Raw genomic sequence first — 10,487 nt, 5'->3', positions numbered from 1 at the left:
ACTCACCTTCTAGAACTGTGCATCCTTGATGCATGATGTCAGGAAACTTTCGGGTTGTAGGGGGGCTCATCCCCCAGTGTTCCTGGCTCTTGGACCTCCCGCAGGTTGGTGCCTCCCAGCTCTCCACCCTAAACCAGCGTCTCATGCTGGGCTTTGTCAGGTCACTAGATTTACCCAACTGTCCCTGTCTTGTCTGTCTGTTTTTAAAAGCGATCATTTTAAAAGCTTCAATTAGTTACGTGTTTGCCACCTGGGCCCAGGGTAATATGATTTTCAATCTCTGTCTCTCTCTCCCTCCCCATCCCCCTTTCTTCCTTCTCTCCTTTATTTTCTTTCTCTCTCCCTTTTTTTTTTGAGACCTGATTTATTGAGGCATAATTTACACACAATAAAACTCACTCTTCTTCTTGTACCTTCCTATCTTGCTTATTTCTGTGAGTTTTGACAAACACCTACAGTGTGTAACTGCTACCATCAAGATATAGTACATTTCCATCATACTAAAAAATTCCCTCTCATCCCTTCAGAATCGACCCCTCTGCCTTCCCCATCCTGTCAACCATGGATGTGTTCTCCATCCCTAGAATTTTTCCTTTTCCAGATTGTCACATAAATGGAATCGTACAATATGTTGCCTTTTGGGTCTGGCTTCTTTCACTCAGCAGAATACATATGAGATTTTACATATGTCCCACAGATTGTTTATCCATTCCTCAGCTGAGGGACCTTGGGGTTGTTTCCAGTTTTTGCAGTGATGACTAGAGCTGCTGTGGAGATCAGAGGACTGAGTCTTCGTTTCTCTTGGATAAATGTCCAGGATGGGATGGCTGGGTGAGATGCTAAGTACATTTAACTTAGTGCTTCTCAGCTGTGGGTGATCTTGACTCTCAGGGGACATTCAGGGATGCTAGGGTCACTTTTGGTTGTCACACATGGGGAATGGGAGGGGAGTGATGCTAAACATCGTACAGTGTACACTATGGGCCCCAAATAGAGAACCATCAGGCCCAAATGTCAACAGAGCTGAGGGTAAGAAAGCCCGGCTTTAACTTTTTAAGAAACCTCCACAAATGTCTTCCAAAGTGGCAGTACCATTTTGCACCAGTAATGAATGAGCGTTCCAGTTGCTCCACATCTTCATCAGCATTTGGTTGCTTCTGTCTCTCTCTGTCTCTGTCTTTCTCTGTTTCTCTCTCTCTCTCTCTCTCTGTGTGTCTCTCTCTCTTTTTAAAATTGTAGCCATGCTAATAGGTGTGGAATAGTAACTCCGTGTGGTTTAATTTGCATTTCCCTGGTGACAGATGATGTTAAGCATCTATGTGTGTGTTTATTGGCCATCTGTGTACTTACTTTGGTGAAGTGTCTGTTCAAATCTTTTGCCCATTTTTAATTGAGTTTTTTGTTTTCTTACTACAGACATTTCTTTTTTTAATTTAAAAATTTTTTAAATTTTAATTTAAGTATTGTTGATTCGCAATGTTGTGTTAGTTTCAGGTGTACAGTAAAGTGATTCAGTTATATGTATACATATATTCACATATGTATTCTTTTTAAGATTCTTTTCCATTATAGGTTATTACAAGATATTGAATATAGTTCCCTGTACTATACAGTGGGACCTTGTTGGTTATCTATTTTATATATAATAGTGTGTATGTTTTAATCCCAAACTCCTAATTTGTCCCTCCCCCCCTTTCCCCTTTGGTAACCATAGGTTTGTTTTCTATATCTGTGAGTCTATTTCTGTTTTGTAAATAAGTTCATTTGTATCATTTTTTTAGATTCCACATGTAAACTATGTCATATATTTGTCCTTCTCGGTCTGATTTACTTCACTTAGTATGATCATCTTTACTCTAGACATTTCTTATTTCTTTCCTATTTAAGCCCTGTACCTTTGAGGTAGATTTGATAACTCATATTTTATACACAAGGAAATGAGACTCTGTGATGTCATAGGACACGTGGCTGGTCCCGGGGTCTCTGGCTCCTTTCTCCCTCACCCCCACCCCTACCCCCCATCCAGAGCTGTTTGCTTTCTGAACTCATGCTCTGAGCCATAATCAGAATCCATCCACTTCCCTCCCTCCCTCCCTCTCTCTCCTTCCTTCTCTTTCCTTCCTTTCTCCTCATTTATCCCACATTCTCTCCTTTTCTTTCTCCTTTGGTAAACAAGCTCTTTCTTTGAATGAACAAGAAGGAAGGCAAACCAATTTTTTTTTTAAGGAAATGAATTCTGTGTACTTTTTGATGAATGCTGGCCTACTTAGCTCAGGGGAAGAATTTGAGAGCAGAAATTTCTTTGCTTTTCTTGGCCAGAACTCATGCTGAGATGCTGTGGGGGGGGGGTTATATTATTATTTTGACAGAGCCAAGAGTTACTTGGATGAAAAATGGACCCGCACAATCTCATGGCAGGAACGGAAGGGCGAGGTTACCAAGGGTTCGGCTAGACTAGATCCAAATGAATAGCTCAGCTTCTGCTTTCTTGCAAATTTGAGATATTGGCTGTCTTTCCTTGGCTGTGTCTTAATAATTACAACCTCTGTTCTAAGGAAGCCTTTGTTCTTCTCTAAATGAGCAACATAAAAAGTTAGTTTCCAAATATGTGCAGCATGAGACACATTTAGCAGCGTTAGCGTCAGAATCTCCACAACAACAAAAGAAAGAGGGTAGCACTTGGGCTCCTGCACGGCTGGGCTGCCGGATCAATTGATTCAATAAATTTCCCAAGCGAAGCATCAGGGTCTCCAGCTCCGTTGCTCATACACTATGATGGCACCTTTGTCAGTGCCAATGGCCCTGGCCCCATCTAGGAAGAACCAGGAGGGTGCAAATGTGCAGGGGCTGGGAGTGGGGCCCATCACTGCACATCAGAAGCCCCCAAATCTCCCTCCAATCCACTTCCAAATGTGTTTGTTTGCTAGGGCTTTCTAACGCCTTTTTTCTTCCTGACACCCAAAATATGATGTCTTCTCCAGCACCAACCAATTCTCCGGCTCTCCACCCACGAACTGGGTGTCCGACAGGTTAAGGGCTCAGCCCCACAAGACAGCCCCTGGCGAGGTCCAGGAACCACCTGTACTTTTGGCCAACCAGTTATAAGTCCAGAAGTTTCCACACCTCCTCCTCGGGTTCGATAATTCACTAGAACAACTCACAGAACTCAGGAGAATACTTTATCTATGCTTACTGGTTTATTTATTTATTTATTTATTTATTATATATATATATATATGTGTATTTATTTATTTATTTGGCTGCACCGGGTCTTAGTTTCGGTACACGGTATCTTTAGTTGCAGCATGCGCGATCTTCAGTTGCGGCACGCGGGGTCTAGTTCCCTGACCAGGGATCGAACCCGAGCTCCCTGCATTGGGAACGTGGAGCGTTAACGGCTGGAGCACCAGCGAAGTCCCTATGTTTACTGGTTTATTATAGAAGATATAACTCAGGAACGGCCGATGGAAGAGATGCATGGGGCCAGGTGTGGGGGAGGGGCGTAGAGCATCCATGTCCTCTAGGGCACCAACCTCCCAGGAAGTCAACGTATTCCCCAAACTGGAAGCTCACAAAATCTTGTGTGCATGTTTATATCTCAATCTCCAGCCCCCTTCCTCTCCCAGAGGTTGCGGCTGGTGGTGAGGCTGAAAGTTCCCACCCTCTGAGCCAATGTTTGTTCTTTCTGGTGACCAGCCCCATCCTGAAGCTACCTAGGGCCCCACCTGGGTCACCTCACTAGTGTAAATTCAGGTGTGGCGGAGAAATGACCATAGCAGGTAGTGACCAGAGCTTCTGGAAGAGGGCGGGAGGGGCAGGAGTGATGGGGGAGGGGGAGGCCATGACGGGGAAATGGACACGAGCTGGTGGGGCCTGAAGGGGAGTGGGCCTGGGCACCAAAGGTGGAGGAGGAGGAGGGAGAGGGAGGCTGGGCTGAGGCTGGCATCAGGGGGCAGCCGGCCAGACCAGGAGCCCCAGGTTGGACAGACAGGCCCCTTCGTTTGCTTGTTCCTGCTCCAGCAGGGCGAGAAGTTTGCTGGCAGAGTGGTGGGCACCCAGCTTTGCTGCAGTCAGAGGGTGGAGGGCCACCAGGCCATATGGCTACCAGAGGCTGGAACCCAGACAGCAGAGTCACAAGGGTGGCTAGGTGCAGGGTCAGAAGAGTCAGTCAATCCAGGTGCCACCAGAGGCAACGGGAGTTTGGTCCACGAGTGCCCCCATTGTAGCTGACCCCAGGGAAGAGACCAAGCCTTAGAAGCCAGTGCAGAAGGGTGAACATGAGCCCCGCTCCCCCAGGCCCTGGGACTCACAGTGTTCACAGCTGCCCCTCCTCCACATGAAGCTGGCCGAACGCATAATAATGGGTGGGGCCTCTGGGCTATAACACTGACCCCAACAGAGGCTAAAGACCCCCGGGGAAGCAGGTAGACCAGGGCCCAGATGACTCTTCAGGAGCCGTCACTGAGGCTGCCCCAAGCCCCCCACCATCCAGGTTCCTGGGGAACCAGGGCCTGGAGATACCATGACTCATTAGCTTTTATTTTTAGTTTTATGCCACAGAAGATGTGCAGTAACGAGATCAGCTTAAATGTTTTGCTATAAAAAGGATGATGGGGGGTGAGGGAGGGTGGATGGGAAGTGAGAAAAATTCAGACAGACATGGACAGACAGAGACCAGGAGAAAGAAAAGAAGAAATACGTCAAGATGTTAGCAAAGATTTCCTCTAAGTGTCAAGATTGGGAATAATCTTAAAATATCTTTGTAAAGAATATGTATTATTTTTTATAATCAGTAAGAAAATATGTTCGGTAAAGACATAAGGCCTTCTACCTAGTTACCAGCCTTGCAGTGAAGAAGACCACCTGCTTCCCAGGGATTTCAGAGAAAGTTCTGGATCCACCATGGGCCACAGACATGCTCCTGAAACTGAGACGGGGTGGTAGCCAGCCTCCAAGATGGTGCCCAATCTCTGTTGCCTCCTGGTGTTCGTACCGTGTCAGCCCCTCTCTCGACGAATAGGGCTGATCTGTGTAAACAAGAGGATTTGTGGAAATGATGGAACGTGACTTCTGAGGCTAGGTTATAAAGAACATCGTAGCTCTGCCTTGTTCATCTTAGATCACCAACTCTGGGCAAAGCCAGCCGCCCTGTCATAAGGACACTCAAGCAGCCCTGTGGAGAGGCCGTTGTTGAGAAGGACTGAGGCCTCCCACCAACAGCCAACACCAAGGTGCCAGCCACATGCGTGAACCCTCTTGGAGGTGGCTCTCCCAGCCCAGTCAAGCCTTCAGGTGACAGCAGGCTGGCCGACCACCTGACTGCGACCTCACGAGAGATTTGGAGCGAGAACCACCCAGCTAAGCTGCTCCCGAGTTCCTGACCCACAGAAACCATGACACAATGGGTGTTTCTCTGTTCTTTTAAGCCACTAAGTTTGGTGTAACTTTTTATGCAGCAATAGGTAATTAATACAAATGATGCCTTTAACTGGAAAGGCCCAGTCACAAGCTTAATCCCAGAGCCAGGCTTGTGGGCCATCCTACCCAAACCACAGGCCTGAAAGGGAAGGAAGGAATGAGACATTGATGCCAGGGATCTTATGGGGCTGGGATTAAGGGGAGGTGAGTGAGGGCAGTGAATGCACAGGCAGGGACTGATCCTGTCTTTACAATTTTGCTGTCTTGTTCATTGTGAATATTTTTTCATCACTTTTAATTTTTAAAAATTATTGCATTAACATATTATTTGTCTTGATTGCTGAGTTTGAGGCACCCCTTAAATTGGGCATGTGAGGTGAGTGCCTCACTCACCCGACCCTAGTCCTGGCCCTCCTCTGCAGTCAGACCCTCATCCCGCCCCCGCAGGCCTTCCCTGTGCGTGGGGCTGGGGAGGGTGGTAAGTTACCCTCTCGGCTCGCCGTGATCACACATCATGGCTGATACTCCATGCCCTGCATGGCTTCCCCATTTGATTATCAAGGACTCTGCTGTCAAACATGGCAGCCATCGGCCACGTGTGTCCACTGAACACTTGAAAAGTGGCGCATCCAAACTGAGATGTGCTGTAAGTGTAAAATACACACCCAATTCCAAAGACTTACAAGAAAAATAAACATCTCCGTCACAATTTTTTATACTGATTGCATAGTGAGATGATCTCCTTTAGATCTATCATATATGTATCCTATACTTTAGATATATATTTTTCTTTAATGTGGCCCATATTCTATTTCTATTGGACGGCACTCTTCTAGAGCCTTCCCTGGCCCACCAGACCTGGCTCTCATGAATCTACGGCTCTCACTGGGATTGTTTCCTCTGTACCCTTCACAAGCCTGTTCAGGAAGCTGAAGCCGAACTTCTCTTGGAAATCCAGCCTCAACAATTCAAATTCTCCTCAGGCTGTATGAATGCCCCCAGCTTCCAGAAGGGAAAAGCACAAAGGTGAAGGTTTAAAACATCGTCTCACATCTTGCTGGTTCCCCATCACTCCCTTCTCCGGGAATGGAAACATCAGTTGTCCTCTGGCACTTTCTGTTTAGAACCTTCTCCCTCCTCTTGCCCTGCTCTTCCCTTCCCGTCCCACCTCTGCTCCTCGCACGTGTGTCCTCAAATACCGGGAGGGCGTAGGGAAGAAGGGGGCCTGGAAGGCGCAGCCGGACCCCAGGGTAGAAGCTGCAGAATGCGGGTTTCACCTCCAAGATGGAGAACATGTATGAGACAGGACCCTCGGGAGGTGGCAAGCCCTTCACTGGCCGTGTCCGAGCAGAGGCCAAAAGGCCAGCCCGAGGGATACCACACGACACAAGCTCTCAAATGTTCATCTGCTCCAGAATCCACAGAAAGTGTGTTCAAAAGGCAGATTCCCAGGCCACACCCCCAGAGGTTCTGACTCGGCAGGGCTGGGTGGGGCCCACAGTCTGAATTTTTAACAGGAGATTTTAAGGCCACATTTTGAGGGGCTTGGGGGAGGGATGGAGCGGGAGGTCGGGGTGAGCAGACGTAAGCTTTTATTTATAGAATGGATAAACGACAAGGTCCTAGCGTATAGCACAGGGAATTATATCCAATACCCTATGATAAACCGTAATGGTTAAGAATATTAAAAAAAAAATGTAGGGCTTGCCTGGTGGCGCAGTGGTTGAGAATCCGCCTGCCCATGCAGGGGACATGGGTTCGAGCCCTGGTCCAGGAAGATCCCACATGCCACGGAGCAACTAAGCCCGTGCACCACAACTGCTGAGCCTGCACTCTAGAGCCCACAAGCCACAACCACTGAGCCCTTGTGCTGCAACTACTGAAGCCCGCGCACCTAGAGCCCATGCTCCGCAGCAAGAGAAGCCACCGCAATGAGAAGCCCGCGCACCGCAACGAAGAGTAGCCTCTGCTCGCCGTGACTAGAGAAAGCCCGCACGCAGCAATGAAGACCCAACGCAGCCAAAAATAAATAATAAATAAAATAAATAAATTTATTTTAAAAAAAGTATGTATATGTATAGCCGAATCACTTTGCTGTACAGCAGTCATTAACACAACATTGTAAATCAACTAAAATAAAAAAAAAATCTGCCAATTGTTTAAATTCCTCATTTCCCTTTCACGTGTATACACAACATGCAGATGTACTGTACAGACTATTCTGGATCATCTACGGGAATTCCCTGGTGGTCAATGGTTAGGACTCGGTGCTTTCACTGTGGGGGTCAGGGTTCAATCCCTGGTCGGGGAACTAAGATCCTGCAAGCCACCCAGTGTGGCCCAAAAAAAAAAGATGGATTATCCAGGGACCTAAATAAAATAATGTGACCTAAAAATGAAAAGAAAAAAAAAAACAAAAGGCCACACTTTGAGAAAAAGGGACCCCTCTGCTGGCCAGAGTCAACTCTGGAAGGCTATAGCACTAGGTGCTAAATTAGTGGTTGCTGAGTGAATAAATGAAGAAATGAATGAATGAATTTGAAGACATATTAACAGTCCTCCAGCCCCCTGTCCTGAGTGAGGAAGACAGCAGCTCTCAGCAAGGAGCCTTTTCTCAGCAACAATCCTTAGGGGTCCCCGAGGGCCTGGAAAACTTACTTTAAAAGTCCTTGCTAACGTTAACCTCGGGAGAGAATTCTGTCCTGATCATCCTCGGCATCCTCTCATAGGCATGGGGTCTGAGTTACTGCGTTAATCCTTAAGAACAAACAGGCTGCTTTAAATATCTCCATTGGTCATTGGCGTACTACTCAGCTCCCGCTGTCATAACAGAACACCACGTGGCTTAAACCACAGAATTTGATTTTCTCCCAGTTTGGAGGCTGGAAGTCTGAGATCAAGGTGTCTGCAGGGTTGGTTCCATCTGAGGCCTCTCTCCTCGGCTTGTCGATGGCCGTCTTCTCCCTGTGTCTCCATGTCATTGTCCCTCTGTGTGCGTCTGTGTCCTAATCTTCTCTTCTTATAAGGACCCCAGTCCTATTGGATTAGGGCCCACCCTAATGACCTCATTCTAACTTAATTACCTCTTTAAAAGACCTATTTCCAAATACAGTCATATTCTGAGGTCCTAGGGGCTAGAACTTCAACATATGAATTGGAGAGAGGGACAGTTCAGTCCATAACAATGTGCAACCAGAAATTTCTTATTTCCAAAGGGTTGTGGGTCCCCATTCGTTGAAATTGAGCCTATAGCCCGAATGCTACAGCATTCGGGGCTCCTGTGGACTCCTGGAACCCACAAGAAAGTGCAACAAAGTCATTTCCACATGCTCTGCAAATACTGTGGTCATGAGAGTGGTGTCGCTTCTGTGGTCTAAGGAGGCGGCACGTGGGGTGGTTCCCCGAGTCACGGGGAGGGCCCCGTGCGCCCTGTTCTCCCGCCCCACTGAGACCCTCCCGGGCAGGAGCCCCTCTCCGGGCATCCGTCTCCCCATCCCTGACCTTTCTCACTCTTTTCTTACCTTCCGGCTGGGGGAGGTCGAGTCACACTGAAGGAGCCTGACAAGACGGCTCATCAACGTGTTTTATTTTAACAATCATCGCCACCAGACGCTTCCCCAGTGATACCCCTCACTTGAGTTGTGACCCACAGGGCAACTGGAAAGTCACTTTATTAAACCATAAACGTTCGCCACAAATCACAACTACATTAGCCCTCGGCGGAAGCTGTGCAGAACCAACACCACCACCCCCCCCACCCCCCGCTACCTTAACTCGGCGACGAAGCAAAAGGTAACGACACACTTTGAACACTGTCTCATCAGGCTTTAAGAATCCCGGAGGCCGTCTGTTCTATGGGTTTGGTGTAATTGACAGACGTGCAATTACACATGCGCAGAGGATGTTGAGAGTGGAGGCAGGAAAGGAGAGGCCCTTTGCTCCCGGCCCGGGAGGCGCCGGTCCTCGTGACAGCCCCCCTGTCCTCAGGTCCCACTGCTGCAGACGAGAGTCAGCCAGTCACAGGACTAGCCACACCAGGATGCCCAAATCTCCTCCCCACCTCAGGAACACCTGCATCTGAGCAATGACCATCTGGAGACCCAATGCTGCAAACCAAGCCGGTAGCCCCCTACCCAGGGTGTTCTTGAGAATCCCTTTCTCGCTCTTGGACTCAGTTTATTCAGCTGTAAAATGGGGGAAGTGGGGAAAATCAGTGGTTTTCAAACTGTGCCCCATGGAACTCTAGCAGAGGCACCTCAGAGGCCCCCGTGGTGATCCAGGGGGCTCCAAACTGCCCACCTTCACTTCCACCCAAACAATCCCACTTTTACCTGTTTTGTATGTTGTGGTCATGGGCCTCAGTGGGGGAGGGAGGGAGGGAGAGAAAAAGGGACTCTAAACCAAAAACTGTTTGAAATACACTTGACTTTATGGCTTCTGGGGACGTTTCTGGTTCTATACTCCATGAGATTGTGAATCTGGGACCTTCAGGGACCAGAATATCAGGGAAGGGTCACCTCCACACCTGTGTGGTGGAAAGGTCTTGTGACTCTGTCTTGCATCGTGATCAACCCAGTGCTTGTGGCTTGTTACCATGTCTGACTGCTCCTGTGTTCCCTGCAGAGTCTGGCCTTGGTAAGTCAGAGTAATGAAGGCACCTCTGTGTTACCAGTCCCCAGTCCTGTGCCCGAGGCAGACATCACCAATCAATTGCCATGCTCTGCTGCTGAGCCCAGATTGGGGCTCAGTGTTCTTCTCGTCCCATTGCTCCAGACAGCCACTGCCAATTGACATGCAAAAGCAGGCGAGATACAGCCTATTTGCCCGTGCCTTTCTCCTTTCCTTCTTGGTAAAAAAAAAAAAACTCCCTGAAAGTTTAGGAACTGGCCTTTCTGTGGCTTGACATGATGCTCTTCAAAGCATTTCCTTCCTTGTTCAGAGGTAGCTTGGGGAAGATGTGTCTGTGGTGGCCAGTGTCCAAGATGGCCCTAACAGTCCTCACCTCCTGATATTCACATCCTGGTGTGGTCCCCTCAAACACTGAATAGAGCTGAACTCTGCAGCCAATA

The sequence above is a fragment of the Eubalaena glacialis genome, chromosome 13 (assembly GCF_028564815.1).
Source record: "Eubalaena glacialis isolate mEubGla1 chromosome 13, mEubGla1.1.hap2.+ XY, whole genome shotgun sequence".
In the NCBI taxonomy this organism is placed as follows: Eukaryota; Metazoa; Chordata; class Mammalia; order Artiodactyla; family Balaenidae; genus Eubalaena; species Eubalaena glacialis.
Note: the sequence above shows the minus strand (reverse complement) of the source record.